Raw genomic sequence first — 17,022 nt, 5'->3', positions numbered from 1 at the left:
GCTCGGGGGCGCGCATGCGCTGACAGGGAGGCGGCGCGCCCCTGGGCGGGAGTCGTTGGGCGCGGCCGGACTGTCGCGGCCGTGCTGCCTCTTGGGTGGGAGGCGGTACTCGCTTGGGCAGACGCGGTCAGGCACGCGGCTTCCAGGCGCTGGCCAGCCTGTCCTTGTCTGTGCCCCGTGGGGTTGGGGTACTTGGGGTCCTGGGGCTTAGGATGGCGCTCGCGTGCGCGCAGGACGGGTGAGTGACAGAACGCATGAATGAATGAAGGGATCCTAGGCTGGGCCTCCAGAGTCAGCCCGCGGCTCTGTCTCTCCAGATCGCAGCCTTCACGCCCCCAGGACCAGGGCCAGTTGGAGGCGAGGAACCAGAGAGGGATGCCCCCACCCCGGAAAATGGCTACCCATTTTTTTTTTTTTTTTTTTTTTTGGGGAGGGCGGGAGTCTCGCTCTGCCGCCAGGCTGGAGTGCAGTGGCCGGATCTCCCAGCTCACTGCAAGCTCCGCCACCTCCTGGGTTTACGCCATTCTCCTGCCTCAGCCTCCCGAGTAGCTGGGACTACAGGCGCCCGCCTCGCCCAGCTTCAGTTTTTTGTATTTTAGTAGAGACGGTTTCACCGTGTTAGCCAGGATGGTCACCGATCTCCTGACTATAAATGATCCAGCCCGTCTCGGCCTCCCAAAGTGCTGGGATTACAGGCTTGAGCCACGGCCCGGCCATTTTTTTTAAGAGACAGAGTCGGCGAGGTCGCGGTGGCTCGCCTGTAATCCCAACGCTGGAAGCAGCGACGAGGCGGATCAGATCGAACGAGAAACCGTCTCTAAAATACAGCTGGCGGTGGCGCAATCAACAAAACTGAGCGAAATGTAAACCAGAGCTTACGGTGGTAACCACTGCACTCCAGCCTGAAGCGTACAAGCAGACTCGTCAAAAGAACTGAAGTCACCGGCTATGACGCGGAAGGCTGGTCGCGAACTCCCAAGCACCGAGCGATCTCCGCCTCAGCCTCCCAATTAGCTGGGACTACAGGCGCGCACCACATCCGGGGTAATTTTTTTTTTTTTTTTTAATTTTTAGAGACAGGATCTTACTATGTCTCCCAGGTTGGCTTCAGGGGATCCACCCGCCTCGGCCTCCCAAAGCGCCCAGCTTCTCAAAGCGTTTCATAGGTTGGCAGCCTTGGCCGCTGCGTCCTACAAACAAAATGATGAAATTTTGTTTGCAGTCTGGGCGCGTCTTCCAGCCCTAGTTACGAACGCGGACGGAATAAGTGCTCAGCTTCCCAGCCCCGTGTTGGCCTGAAGCTGTAAGACTCCAAACAAGGTTGAGCTAGAGCGACCCCGACTTCCTAGGCGCCCCTGCCGACATGCAGACGGAAAAAGGCTCAAATCAGCGCAGTCAAGCGCCTTAGAAGAGTCCAGCACGGTGAAAGAGCCCCGGTAACCAAGGAGTCCTCCCTGCAGTCCTGGGCACACTTGAGTCCGCTGGGAACCCCAGTGACGCAAATTGGTCACAATTCGGTTGAGAACCGGCCTGCTGGGAACGCAAGTCCGAGCTCCCCCAGAACCCTCAGGGCAACGCCAAGCACCTCTCGCGGAAGAGCAGAATCTAACAGTAAAACGGGAATGCCCATTGCTTGTGACCCTGGATTTCCATTTCTAGGGAGAGGCTCGAGAGTTAAACTCACGCCTCACACATGTGCACAACATTTAATGCTGTATAACATTTAAAAGGATTGACGGTCATCTGTTTCCACAGGTTTAGATAGACGTCAAAAGGATAATGTTGAGAAAAGAAGAAAGAGGTGATAATAGCTTTATAAAGTCTAGGCCACCTGTAATCCCAGCACTTTGGGAGCCCGAGGTAGGAGGATTCCTTAAACCCAGGAGTTCCCAGCCTAGGAGACAGAGTAAGACCCTGTTTTCAAAATTATTACATAAAGCCTAACACTATATGTAACTTTATCTAAAGGGATTATATATATAGTATAATGTCATTTATGTAAGTTTTTTACAAAAACATAAAAAGCATATTGGCTATTGGATATATGTATTTTTTTTTTAATTGCAAGGATATACATACCATATCCTGATGGTTACTCCTTCAAGAAAGGGTAGAAAGGAGTGTGATGGAACTGAGAAGAGTCAAAGAAGACTTTAACTTTACTTGCAATATTCTATTTCTTTTGTTTTTTATTTTTCTTTCTTTCTTTCTTTTTTTTTTTTTTTTTGAGACAGAGCCTCACTCTGTCGCTCAGGCTGGAGTGCAGTGGTGTGATCTCGGCTCACTGCAACTTCCGCCTCCCAGGTTCAAGCGATTCTCCTGCCTCAGCTAGTTGAGTAGCTGGGATTACAGGCATGCGCCACCACAGCCGGCTAATTTTTTTTATTTTTAGTAGAGACGGGGTTTCGTTATATTGGAATAGGTAATCGAGTGGTCACTTTGGCAGCACGTATACCAAAATTGGAATGATACAGAGAAGATTAGCATGCCGCCTGTGCAAGGATGACAATTTTTCTTTTACTTTTTTTCTTTCTTTTTTTTTTTTTTTGAGACAGTCTCACTCTTGTTGCCCAGGCTGGAGTGCAGTGCCGTGATCTCATTTCACTGCAAGCTCTGTGTCCCGGGTTCAAGCGATTCTCCTGCCTCAGCCTCCTGAGTAGCCGGGTTTACACGCCCCCGACACCACGCCCGGCCAATTTTTGTATTTTTAGTAGAGATGGGGTTTCGCCATGTTTGCTAGGCCTGTCTCGAACTCCTGACCTCAGGTGATCTGCCCACCTCAGCCTCCCAAAGTGCTGAGATTACAGGCGTGAGCCACCGCGCCCAGCCAAGGATGACAATTTTTTTTAATTAATTAGAAAATTTTAAAGAAAAAAGGTAATCAAAGCAAAGGTGACAATATATTAACTACTGTACAGTTCTGGGCATTGGAACACCCGTGTTTATACCTTTTGGCATTTTTTTCCCCTACAAAAATACCAAGTGGAAATATGTCAAACCGAGAGTATTAGTTGTTCTAGCACCTGGCCTTTTCAATGGGGCTCTGGCGTGGTATCCCAGCTGTGAGTGTTATTAGCCAGCCCAAGCTCGGAACTTTCTAAAGATCATCTTGCCGGATGTGGTGGCACGCACCTGTTGTCCCAGCGACTATGGAGGCTGAGAGGGGAGGATTGCTGGAGGTCAGAAGGCTGTAGTGAGCTATGATCCCACCTGTGAATAGCTACTGCACTCCAGCCTTGGCAACATAGTGAGACCCATCTCAGAAACAAAGACCACCTTAAGGAGCAGAGTGAAAACAGGAAAATATACTGAAATTGTTGTGTTTTGCTTCTTTTTTTCTTTTTCTTTTCTTTTTTTTTTTTTTTTGAGACGGAGTTGCCCAGGCTGGAGTGCAGTGGCGCAATCTCATCTCACTGCAAGCTCCGCCTCCAGCGGGTTCATGCCATTCTCTGCCTCAGCCTCAAATAGCTGGGACTACGGGCACCTGCCACCACCGGCTAATTTTTTTATACTTTTGAGGTAGGTCTCGCTCTGTCGCCCAGGCTGGAGTGCAGTGGCCAGATCTCAGCTCACTGCAAGCTCCGCCTCCCGGGTTCACGCCATTCTCCTGCCTCGGAGTAGCTGGGACTACAGGCGCCCGCCACCTCGCCCGGCTAGTTTTTTGTATTTTTTAGTAGAGACGGGGTTTCACCGTGTTAGCCAGGATGGTCTCGATCTCCTGACCTTGTGATCCGCCTGTCTTGGCCTCCCAAAGTGCTGGGATTACAGGCTTGAGCCACAGCGCCTGGCCAATTTTTTGTACTTTTAGTAGAGACAGGGTTTCACCGTGTTAGCCAGGAGGTCTGGATCTCCTGACCTCGTGATCCACCTGTCTCGGCCTCCCAAAGTGCTGGGATTACAGGCGTGAGCCACCGCGCCTGGCCTGAAATTGTTTTAGGTATTGTTTTCTCTGCTAAAAACTCCTCTGATTATCAATGGCTTTGCAGTTTGTAGAGATACTTAAACTTGTCTTTGCCATCCAACATGAATTGCAAACCTGTGCTTAAACTGTAGTTTAAAAAATTGCAGCCAAATACGCAGACTTACCAAATATATGCAGACCTACCAAAAAGTGGCAAAAATAGTACAAGGAATTTCAACGTACCCTTCCCTCTGTTTTCCCTAAATCTTAACATTACTTGCTTTTTCATTTGTCTCTGTCATTCCCTCTCCTCCCTTTCTCTCTCTCCATACATAGGAGTGTGATGGAACTGGGGAGAGAGGTCACAGAAGACTTTAACCTTACCTGCAAAGTTCCATTTCTTTTTTAAAAATGGTAATCAGGCTGGGTGCGGTGACTCACGCCTGTAATCCCAGCACTTTGGGAGGCCAAGGCAGATGGATCACTTGAGCCAGGAGTTTAGGACCAGCCTGGGCAACATGGCGAAACCCATGTCTCTAAAAAAAACAAGAAAGAAAATTTTTTTAAAAAAGGGTAATCAAAGCAAGGTGAGAATATATTAACCATTTGTACAATTCTGGGTGATGAGAACATCAGTGTTTCTACCTTTTGGCGTTTTTCCCCTACAAGAATCCAGTCCAGGATTACATGTAACGCTTTTAGCTTGTTTCTCAGGCCTCCTTAGTCTCTAGTGTTTTTTAGAGACAGGGTCTCTGTCACACAGGCTGGAGTGTAGTGGCCCAATCATAGCTCACTGCAGCCTGGAACTCCTGGCCTCAAGTGATCCTCCCACCTCAGCCTGCTAACTAGCTGGGACTATAGGCATGTGCCACCAGGCCCAGCTAATTTCTTTTTTTAAATTTTATTGTAGCAATGGGGTCTCACTATGTTGCCCCAGCTGATCTCACCTATATACCTGTATGTGATTTTATAAAGATATATTTCGGTGTGTGTATATATATGACTTTTTTTCTCTGAAACGTTTGAGGTAAGTAGCAAACAAGATGCCCTTCGACGTATTTCTTAAAACCAAGGATGCTCTGTTACGTAACCACTGTACACTTATCGAAATCAGGCAGTTAACATTGCTGTAATTTGATTATCTCATCTCGACCCTCAACTGTTAGTTGTCTCACTGATGCCATTTGTCTGGTTTAGGATCCAGTCCATGACTGCATGGAATGTTCGCTTGTCAGCCTCCTTAGTCTCTTTCCATCTGCAAGTCCTTCAGTTTTTCGTTATCTTTCATGACCTTGACACTTTTGCAGAGTTTTTTTTTTTGAGATGGAGTCTTGCTCTGTTGCCAGGCTGGAGTGCAGTGGCGTGATCTTGGCTCACTGCAGTCTCCACCTCCCGAGTTTTGGCAATTCTCCTGCTTCAGCCTCCTGAGTAGCTGGGACTACGGGCGCACGCCCCCATGCCCACCTAACGTTTGTCTTTTTAGTAGAGACGGGGTTTCACCATGTACCATGTTGGTCAGGATTGTCTCGATCTCTTGACCTCATGATCTGCCCTCCTCGGCCTCCCAAAGTGCTGGGATTCAGGCATGAGCCACTGCGTCCGGCTGAGTATTTTTTTTCCCCCAAGACAGAGTCTTGCTCTGTCGCCAGGCTGGAGTGCAGTGGCGTGATCCCAGCTCACTGCAACCTCTGCCTCCCAGGTTCAAGTGATTCTTCTGCCTCAGCCTCCTGAGTAGCTGGGATTACAGGTGCCTGCTACCACACCTGGCTAATTTTTGTGGTTGTTGTAGAGACGGGTTTTCACCATGTTGGCCAGGCTGGTCTCAAACTCCTGACCTCAGGGGATCCACCCACCTGGGCCCCCTAAAGTGCCGGGATTATAGACGTGAGCTGCTGTGCCTGGCCTTGCAGAGTATTTTAGAGGCCGGATATTTTGTAGGCTGTCCTTTCGTTTGAATTTCTCTGATAATTCCTCATGCTTAGATACAGGCGATGCCGTTTGAGTAGGAAAACCACAAAAGTGATGTTGTGTCCTTCTTAGTGCCTCTGATCAGGAGGCACAGGGTGGATTTTGTTTGTTTGGCAGTGACGGTATTTCTGTGTCACCAGGGTTGGAGTGCAGTGGTGAGATCATGACTCACTGCAACCTTGAGCTCCTGGTGTCAAGTGATCCTCCCACCTCAGCCCTCTGAGTAGCTGGGAATACAGGCACGCACCACCACACCCAGCAATTTTTTTTTCTTTTTTGTAGAGATGGGGTCTTGCTACATTGCCCAGGCTTTTCTCAAACTTCTGGCCCCAAATAATTTTCCTGCCTTAACTTCTCAAAGTATTGAGATAACAGGCATGAGCCACTGCACGTGGCCCAGAGTGATCTTTTAAAACCATGTCAGAGGCTGGGCGTGGTGGCTCACACCTGTAATTCCAGCACTTTGGGAGGTCAAAGCAGGTGGATCACAAGGCCAGGAGTTCAAGACCAGCCTGGCCAACATAGTGAAACCCCGTCTCTACTAAAAAAACTTTGTATATATCAGATCATCCTCCTCCACTCATAAAACCCTGCAGTGGTTTTCTATCTGTCTCACTTAGATCCATGAAATCTGTAGTCTGGGAGGTACTATGGGCTTTAGCTCATGCCTACCTCGCCTACCTCGTCTCCTGCCTCTCCCCCTATAGCCTCACAGGACTTTCTGTATCTTACCCCAGTCAAATTTGTTCCTGCCACAGGGCCTTTGCACTTACTGGTCCCGCTGTTTAAAATTATCTTCCCTTGGCTGGGCGCGGTGGCTCATGCCTGTAATGCCAGCACTTTGGGAGGCTGAGGCAGGCAGATCACTTGACGTTGGGAGTTCAAGACCAGCCTGGCCAATATGATGAAACCCCATCTCTACTAAAAATACAAAAATTAGCCAGGTGTAATGGCACACGCCTGTAATCCCAGCTACTTGGGAGACTGAGGCAGGAGGATCACTTCAGCCTAGCAGGTGGAGGCTACAGTGATCCATGATCGTGCCACTGCCCTCCAGCCTGGGCAACACAGCAAGACCCTGTCTCAAATAAACAAGTAAATAAAATGCTCTTGCCCACCCATCTTAGCCTGGCTGGCTCCTTCTCACCTTTCAGGCCCCTAACCACCCCCAGGCTTTCTCCACCTCAGCACCCATTTTCTTTACTTCAGAGCACTTATTGAGAACATATCGGTTAATTATTTACATGCTCGTTTTTCAGTCTTTCTTTCCTTCACTAAAATAAGTGGCATACCATGTCATGACATTCGAAGTATCTAGTGCAGCACCTGTCACATAATGTATGCTTAAACAATATTTATTGAAATATTGAATGAATTACTCTTTTTTTGGTTTGTTTTTGTTTTTTAGAGACACAGTCTTGCTCTGTTGCCCGGGCTGGAGTACAGTGGCATGATCATAGCTCACGGCAGCCTCAAATTCCTGGGCTCAAATGAACCTCTTGTCTTAGCTTCCCGAGTAGCTTGGATCACAAGTGTTTGCCTCCTGGGTGAATGAATGACTCTTGACCCCTTCTGAATACAGAAAGAGGAATGAGACACAGCAGCATTATATTCTAATAAGAATAATAGGCCAGGCCTGGTGGCTTATGCTTGTAATCCCAGCACTTTGGGAGGCTAAGGCAAGTGGATCAGCTGAGGTCAGGGGTTCAAGACCAGCCTGGCCAAAATGGTGAAACCCCATCTCTACCAAAAATACAAAAAATTAGCCGGGCTTGGTGGCAGGTGCCTGTAATCCCAGTTACTCGGGAGGCTGAGGCAGAAGAATTGCTTGAACCTAGGAGGTACCTGGGAGGCGGAGATTGCAGTGAGCTGAGATCGAGCCACTGCACTCCAGCCTGGGCGACAGAGCAAGACTCTATCAAAATAAATAAATAAATAAATAAAAATAAACAAATAATAATAAATGTGCAGGCCTATTGAATGTTAATAATGGTACTTCATGGCAAAGACTAATCTGTGCCTACACTGCACTCCAGCCTGGGTGACAGAGCATGACCCTAATTCAAAAAAAAAATTTTTTTTTTTTTTTTGAGATGGAGTCTCGCTCTGTCGCGCAGGCTGGAGTGCAGTGGCCAGATCTCAGCTCACTGCAAGCTCTACCTCCCGGGTTCACACCATTCTCCTGCCTCCAGCCTCCCGAATAGCTGGGGATTACGAAGTAGCCCGCTTCACCTCGCCAGTAATTTTTATTTTTTAGTAGAGATGGGGTTTCACTGTGTTGGCCAGGATGGTCTCGATCTCCTGACCTCATGATCCGCCCGCCTCGGCCTCCCAAAGAAAAATTTTTTTTAAATTTAAATATAAAGACTGGCTGGGTGCAGTGGCTCGCACCTGTAATGCCAGCACTTTGGGAGGCCGAGACAGGTGGATCACGAGGTCAGGAGATTGAGACCATCCTGGCTAACAAGGTGAAACTCCATCTCTACTAAAAATACAAAAAATTAGCCAGGGGTGGTGTCGGGAGCCTGTAGTCCCAGCTACTAGGGAGGCTGAGGCAGGAGAATGGCGTGAACCCAGGAGGCAGAGCTTGCAGTGAGCCGAGATGGCACCACTGCACTCCAGCCTGGGTGAGAGTGTGAAACTCCATTTCAAAAATAAATAAATAAAATAAAATAAAATAAAGGCTGGATGCAGTGACTTATGCCTGTAATCCCAGCACTTTGGGAAGCTAAGGTGGGAGGATCACTTGAATCCAGGGGTTCAAAGCCAACTTGGGCAACATAGTGAGATCCCATCTCTGTAATTTTTTAAGTTTTTGTTGTTGTTGTTGTCTGTTTTTTGAGATGGAGTCTCGCCCTGTTGCCCAGGCTGGAGTGCAGTAGCACCATCTTGGCTCACTGCAAACTCCGCCTTCCAGGTTCATGCCTTTCTCCTGCCTCAGCCTCCTGAGTAGCTGGGACTACAGGTGCCCGTTACCACACCTGGCTAATTTTTTGTATTTTTAGTAGAGACAGGGTTTCACCGTGTTAGCCAGGATGGTCTTGATCTCCTGACCTCATGATCCTCCTGCCTGGGCCTCCAAAAGTGCCGGGATTACAGGCGTGAGACACCGTGCCTGGCCCTTAAATTTTTAATAAAAATTTTAAACTGAATTGTTTATAATCTTTAAAATTTTTATTTTATTTTATTTTTTTTAGACAGAGTTTCATTGTGTCACCCAGGCTGGTGTATAGTGGCACAATCTCAGCTCACTGCAACCTCCACCTCCTAGGTTCTAGTGATTCTCCTGCCTCAGCCTCTGGAATAGCTAGGACTACAGGTATGTGCCACTATGCCCGGCTAATTTTTGTATTTTTAGTAGATACGTGGTTTCACCATGTTGGCCAGGCTGGTCTCGAACTCCTGACCACAGGTGATCCCCCTACCTCGGCCTCCCAAAGTGCTGGGATTACAGGCATGAGTCACCGTGCCCAGCCTATAATTTTTTTTTTAATTAAAAAAATTAAAAAAAAACTTTAAATAAATATTTAAAAAATAAAAAATAAAGATGAGAATAGTGCTGAGTGTACTCTTTGGTGGCCTATATGAAACAGAACCTTCAAGGGTGTCATCTCACCTGTGCTGGGGTGAGTCAGAACATGCTTTCTATCTGAACTCATTGACAGCATTTTAAGATTAGATGATTTTACGTCTAGAAATTCTTTGATCCCCCTCCATGGAAAAGGTTGATTCTAATTAATGTCTCCTTGAGTGTGGGCTGGACTTAGCGACTTAGTTATAACAAGCAGAATATGTCATAATGGACAGTGTGTTACTTTGGAAACTAGGTCACAGAGGCTCTGTGGCCAGACTCACTGACTCTGTGGGGCCCGGTCACCGTATTAGAAGGACAAACACAGTCCTATGGACAGGTTCTTGTGACAAAATCTGAAGTCCCCTGCGAAGAGCCTCTATAAACATGCCAGCCAGCCAGTGTGGTGGCTCATCCCTGGAATCCCAGCACTTTGGGAGGCCAAAGCAGGAGAATTACTTGAACCCAGGAGTTTGAGTCCAGCCAGGACAACATAGTGAGACCCTGTCTCTACAAAAAATAAAAATAAAAATATTTAGCTGGGCATGATGGCCTATGTCTATAGTCCCAGCTACTCAGGAGGCTGAGGCCAGAGTATTGCTCAGGCCCAGGACATCAAGGCTATGGTGAGCTGTGATCCTGCCACTGCCCTCCAGCCTGAGCAACACAGAGAGACCTGGTCTCAAAAAGGCAAAGCAAAGCAAAACAAACCAGAAAACCTGCCAGCCACATGAGCGCGCCATCCTGAAATCAAATCTTCCAGCGCTGGCCAAGCCTTCAGGTGACTGTATAGCCTTAGCTGACACCTTCCCTGCAAATTGCACGAGACCTGGATCCAGTGAAGTCACACAGAAACTGTGAGATAAAAAGGGTTGATTGTTGTTCAAGCCATTAACATTTAGAGCACTTTGTTACACAGTAATAGATAACTAATATGAAAGAAAAGGATATTTCACGTAAAATCCAGGTATCTGGATTCCTTTGAAAATCATAATAAGATTGGGAGGCATCGAGCCTCATTTCTTGTGTGGCTACAGACTTCTGGAGGTACATAGCCACTGCCCCCTACAGACGGGGCAAATGCTGCCAGCTGCCATTGCCCCCAGCCCGCCATTCCCTGTTAAATCTCAGACAGGCGCAGGCCTCAAACCATTTGCGCCTTGTGATCGGATGCTCAGCCTGTGCTGCATGTTTGCTTATCTGCCTGAGCCCTGAGTTGTTTGAGTTACGAAACTCTACTGAGTCTAAGACAGAGGGATGAAACGTGCAGATGTATTAGTTCGCCCACCTAATATTTATTGAGCATCTGCTGTGTACCAGGCACTCTCCAGGGACTGGGACATTGAGTAAAACAGACAAAAAAATGAACCTGAGAATTAAGTAACATCTATGAAGTAGTGATAATTACTAAGGTAAAAAGTAAAGCAGTTAAAGAAAATACAGGCCAGTCTCACAACTGTAATCCCAGCACTTTGGGAGGCTGAGGTGGGTGGATCACTTGAGGCCAGGAGTTAATGACCAGCCTGGGCTGGTGAAACCCCATCTTTACAATATATGCAAAAATTAGCTGGGCGTGGTGGTGCGTACCTGTAGTCCCAACTACTCAGGAGGCTGAGACAGGAGAGCTGCTTGAGCCTGCAAGGTGGAGGTTGCAGTGAGCTGAGATCACGCCACTGCACTCTAGCCTGGGTGACAGAGAGTGAGACTCTATAAAAAAGAACGTACAGGCCGGGCACAGTGGCTCATGCCTGTAATCCCAGCACTTTGGGAGGCCGAGGCGGGTGGATAACCTGAGGTCAGGAGTTCAAGACCAGCCTGGCCAACATGGTGAAACCCCGTTTCTACTAAAAATACAAAAACTAGTTAGGCGTGGTGGCGAGCACCTGTAATCCCAGCTACTCGGGAGGCTGAGGCAGGAGAATCGCTTAAACCCAGGAGACAGAGGTTGCAGTGAGCTGAGATTGCACCACTGCACTCCAGCCTGGGCAACAGAGGGAGACTCCGTCTGAAAACAAACAATCAAACAAAAAACATACAGAAGGTCAAAGGAAGGAGGTGGTTGTGCAGGTCGGGTGGCCAAGAGACCTTCCCTAAGACGGTAATGTTTGAGCAGAGACCCGCAGAAGGCCAGAAGGCGAGGGAAGGAGCCATGCAGATATTCGGAGGAAGAGAATTCCAGCAAGAGGGAGGGGTGAGTGCAAAGGCCCCAAGGCGAGAGAATGCCTGGAGCTGTCCAAGGACAGCAAGGAACCCAGCTGGCTGAGGCAGGTGCACACAGGAGAGGAAGAGGAGGGCGAGGAGGGCTCAGCCAGGTGCAGAGGGGCGAACATGCTGGCTTTGTTGTGGAAGCTTGGGGTGAGGGTGAGGGCAAGGAACCTCTGCTGTGGTCTGAATGTTTCCTCCCCCAAAACTCATCTGTTCTGATCCTAACCCTGAAGGTGATGGTACTAGGAGGTAGGACCTTTGAAAGGTGATTAGGTCAGGAGAGTGGAGCCTTCATGAATAGGATTAGTGCCTTTGACAAAGGGACCCCAGGGAACTCCCTCACCCCTTCTACCACCTGAGTTCAAGACCAGCCTAGGCAACATGGCAAAACCCTGTCAGTGAATGAATATTAAAAATTCTTAATTTTGGCTGGGCGCAGTGGCTCACGCCTGTAATCCCAGCACTTTGGGAGGCTGCAGTGGGCAGATCACAACGTCAAGAGATCGAGACCATCTTGGCCAACACAGTGAAACCCCATCTCTACTAAAACTACAAAAATTAGCTGGGCGAGGTGGCGCACGGCTGTAATCCTAGCTACTCGGGAGGCTGAGGCAGGGGAATCGCTTGAACCCGGGAGGCAGAGGTTGCAGTGAGCCAAGATCGCACCACTGCACTCCAGCCTGGGTCACAGAGCGAGATTCTGTCTAAAAAAAAAAAAAAAAATCTTAATTTTGTGCATGGGACAATATAATTTACAACTTTGTGTGTTTTCATTGCTAGTACTTTTATTTCTGTATATGTTGTTGTTAAATAAACTTTATTATTAATTCATTTATTGGGTGTATTTTTCTGGGTTCTTTGACTATTTCCACATATCACTGTTTTTGGTAATCTTTTCTTTTAAAGTATATTTAACAATACATCTATGAATGATATAATCTATAATTCACTGTTTTCAATTTATCAAATCCAGTGGAGACTATAACAGTGAAAAGTCTATGAACCAGAAGGCAGCATCTTTGAACCAGACAGTGGGTCCTCTGCAGACACCCTATGTGCTGGTGCCTTGATCTTGGACTTCCCAGCTTCCAGAAGTACGAGAAAGGAGTTTCTATTGTTGATAAGCCACTCCATCTATGATATTCTGTTATAACAGCCTAAACAGAATAAGACAACCGCTCCTGTTAGGGACAACGGTAACGTCTTTTTATTTTTTATTTTTTATTTTGAGATGGAGTCTCACTTTGTCACCCAGGCTGGAGTGCAGTGGCACAATCTTGGTTCACTGCAACCTCCCTCTCCTGGGTTCAAGAGATTTTCTTGCCTCAACCTCCTCAGTAGCTGGGATTACAGGTATCTGCCACCATGCTTGGCTAATTTTTGTATTTTTAGTAGAGATGGGGTTTCACCATGTTGGCCAGGCTGATCTTGAACTCCTGACCTCAAGGGATTCAACCTCCTCAGCCTCCCAAAGTGCTGGAGTTACAGGCATGAGCCATGGCGCCCAGCCAGTAATGTCTTTCATTCGGTGTTACCTGTCACTTTAGGAGAATCTAGTCTAATTAAGGAGGACAGAATAAAACGTAAGAAAACGTAAGAATATTTTTAGAACTTCTCAAAGGTTGAGAGATGCCTGGGACACTTCACAGACATAGAGTTTCAAAATATACCTGTTACATTTTCCACTATATAGTTAAATTTTCAGTATCATATTTAGGGTTTCAAAAATTGTGGACCATTTCGAATGCTTGCTTTTAATAAGTTGACTCTTCTAAGATATACCAACACCCAGTGCAACATAACTGTGCTATTCATAAGGTAATTATAGGGTACCATCAGCTTCCCTGGGCTGCCATAGCAAAATACCACACACTGGTGCCTTAAAATAACAGAAATTTATTCTTTCACAGTTCAGGAGGATAGAAGCCTGAAATTGAGGTGTGGGAGGGCTGTGGCCCTCTGGCATCTTGAGGGGAGACTCTGTCCCATACCTTTCTCTTAGCCTCTGGCATTGCGGGCAACCCTTGGTTCTCCTCAGCTTGTAGACACATCACTGCAGTCACATGGCAGTCTTCTCCCTGAGTGTCTCCCTGTCTCCTGTGTGAGGTGTCTCTGTCTCTGTGTATCTCTGTCTCTGTCTTTCCTTAGAAGGACTCCATACACCAGATTAGGGTCCACCCTGATTACCTCATCTTAACTCGATTACCTCTATAAAGACCCTATTTCCAAAATAAGCCACATTCACAGGTAGAGGGGAGAAGAACTTCAACACATCTTTGAGAGGACACAATTCAACCCACAGCACAAGTTTTAGAAATATGTATATAGTGGCCAGGCACACAGTGGCTCACGCCCATAATCCCAGCACTTTGGGAGGCCAAGGCAGGTGGATCCCTTGAGGTCAGGAGTTTGAGACCAGCCTGGCCAACATGGTGAAACCCCATCTGTACTAAAAATACAAAAATTAGCCAGGTGTGGTGGTGCGTGCCTGTAGTCCCAGCTACTTGCAAGGCTGAGGCAGGAGAATCGCTTGAGCATGGGAGGCAGAGGTTGCAGTGAGCCAAGGTTGCACCACTGCACTCCAGCCTGGGCAACAAAGTGAGACTCCACCTCAAAAAAATAAAAATAAATAAATAAATATGTGTATATTGGCCAGGCATGGTGGATCACACTTGTAATCACAGCAGTTTGGGAGGTTTTGGGTGGGCAGATCACCTGAGGTCAGGAGTTCGAGACCAGCCTGGCCAACATGGTGAAACTCTGTCTCTACTAAAAATACAAAAATTAGCCAGGTATTGTGGCATGCTCCTGTAGTCCCAGCTACTCAGGAGGCTGAGGCACGAGAATCGTTTGAACCCAGGAGAAGGAGGTTGCAGTGAGCCGAGATCATGCCACTGCACTCCAGCCTGGGTGACAAAGGGAGACTCCGCTTCAAAAAAACAAAACAAAATAGAATAAATATATGTGTATTTACATACACATGTAAATAGATTATATTTGCTTATATATACATTCAGAATATACTTTGGTAGAATAGTTCAGAACTTCAGAACCAGGGTATAAGTTGAAGGTTAGCTGGATGGCCACTTTCCCCCGTGAGTCCCCACAGTGTGCTTCAGGAGCCTGGTACATGACCTCACCTGGGTGGAGGTGGGGAAGCCGCAGCACTGCTAGCTCATCTGATATGACTCTGCCATACACAAGAGTCACTGCACTGCTGAAGCCCAAGTTATTCATTTAAACCTTCTACTACCAATAGACCTTCAGGCTTTTCTAGCTCACTTTCCCACGAAAACAATGCAGCAATTAATATCCTTAAACATATATATTTGCACACTGGGGCTTTTATTTTATGGATCTTTAGATTCCTAAAGGGGACCTGCTAGGTCAAAGAGGTGTGTATTTTTTTTTTTTTTTTTTTTGAGACGTAGTCTTGCTCTGTCATCCAGGCTAGAGTGCAATGGTGCGATTTTGGCTCACTGCAACCTCTGCCTCGTGGGTTCAAGCAATTCTCCTCCCTCAGCCTCCCAAGTAGCTGGGATTACAGGCACCCATCACCATGCCTGGCTAATCTTTTTGTATTTTTAGTAGAGACGGGGTTTCGCCATGTTGGCCAGGCTGGTCTTGAACTCCTGACCTCAAGTGATCCTCTCGCCTTGGCCTCCCAAAGTGCTGGGATTACAGGTGTGAGCCACAGTGCCTGGCCTTTTTTTTTTTTTTTTAAATAGAGATGGGGTCTCACTATGTTGCCCAGTCATCCCTGAAACTCCTGGGCTCAGGGGTCCTCCCACCTGAGACTCCTGAGTAGCTGGAATCACAGGTGTGAGTCACCACGCCCAACTGAAGGTGTGTGTTTTCTATTTCTGTTTTCACTAGAAGTTGGGAAAATGGTGTCACACCGTGGTTTCCATTTCTAAATTCTATTTAAAATAAATAGAAAATATTTGATTGGTTAACGTGGAAAGTCCCTGGGTGTGGTGGCTCATGCGTGTAATCCCAGTATTTTGGGAGGCCAAGGTGGGAGGATCACTTGAGCCCAGGAGTTCGAGACCAGCCTCTATAAATAAGTAAATAAATAAACAAGTTAAACAAAAGTCAAGGTGTGTGAAGAGTTTCATGCTGTTTCCTTCTCATTCACATAAACTGATACATGAAATAATGCTCTGAGAACTGTGGTTGGCAAATAACGGCCACAAGGAGGTCCCTGCCCTGGCCGCTGGGAAGTGTCAGCGTCCCCTTCCATGGCGAGAGAGAATCTGCCTTTGTATGAAAGGTACAGATTTTCAGATGGGGAGATGATCCTGGACAGTGCAACTCTACTCTGTCTAATCAGTTGACTCCTCAAAAGTGGAGCCTGTTTCTGACTGTGGTCAGAGAAAAAGGTGCATGGAGAAGGGTCAGAGTGGTGCCGTGCTGCCGGCGCTGAAGACGGAGGGTGGGTCAGGAGCTAGAAAATGCGGCACCTCCGGAGGCCAGGAAAGGCAGGAAAATGGATTCTTCCTGGGAGCTGGTAGAAAGCAGCCGCCTTCACGGATGCCCGCACCTGACGTCTGACCCCCGCAACTGCAAGATGGCAAATCTGTGTTGCTTTAGGCCACTAACTTTGCAGCAATTTCTGACAGCAGGCATACGAACCTGATACAGCAAGTGACATTGTATTTTGAAAGCTATTTCCAGATAATGTATTCGGCCTCATCTTTAAAAAGGATAGCTTATTTCTTCCTTTTATTTATTTATTTATTTTTTTGAAACGGAATCTCACTCTGTTGCCCAGGCTGGAGTGCAATGGCGTAATCTCTGCTCACTACAACCTCTGCCACCTGGGTTCAAGCAATTCTCCTGCCTCAGCCTCCTGAGTAGCTGGGATTACAGGCACCTGCCACCGCGCCTAGCTAATTTTTGTATTTTCAGTAGAGACAGGGTTTCACCATCTTGGCCAGGCTGGTCTTGAACTCCTGACCTCGTGATCCACCCGCCTCGGCCTCCCAAAGTGCTGGGATTACAGGCATGAGCCACTGCGCCCAGCCTAGGATAGCTTATTTCTAAACTTAAACTTTGCATAATTGTTAGAAATAAATTTTTGGTGCTGCAAAAGAAATAGCACTCGAGCATACATTTTCTCAGCAACGCAATTTACTACGATGGAAGGATACGTCTCATGGATGGAGTAATGCTGAGAGTACACCTGAACAAGGGAGGGGAAGGGGTTCTTATCCCTGACACAGGTAGCCCCTTCTGCTGTGTCATTCCTCTATTGGCTAGGGTTGGACTGCACAGTCTAAGCTAATGCCGATTGGCTATTTTAAAGAGAGCAGGGGAATGAGTTGGAGTGGCAGGGGAGTAGTTTGGCGAGAAAGATGGTTACAGAACAGGTGAC

The 17,022-nt window shown here is 47.4% G+C and overlaps 1 non-coding gene across 1 annotated transcript; it reads left to right on the top strand.

The window, feature by feature from the left end:
- Positions 1 to 2,430: 2,430 nt before the first annotated feature.
- On the top strand, positions 2,431 to 2,538 carry LOC116268998. The gene has a single exon (XR_004176324.1). It is a non-coding gene; the product is annotated as a U6 spliceosomal RNA (small nuclear RNA).
- Positions 2,539 to 17,022: the final 14,484 nt, after the last annotated feature.

The sequence above is a fragment of the Papio anubis genome, chromosome 9, assembly GCF_008728515.1.
Source record: "Papio anubis isolate 15944 chromosome 9, Panubis1.0, whole genome shotgun sequence".
Taxonomy (NCBI): Eukaryota; Metazoa; Chordata; class Mammalia; order Primates; family Cercopithecidae; genus Papio; species Papio anubis.
This window is presented reverse-complemented; position numbering and strand designations above follow the sequence as displayed.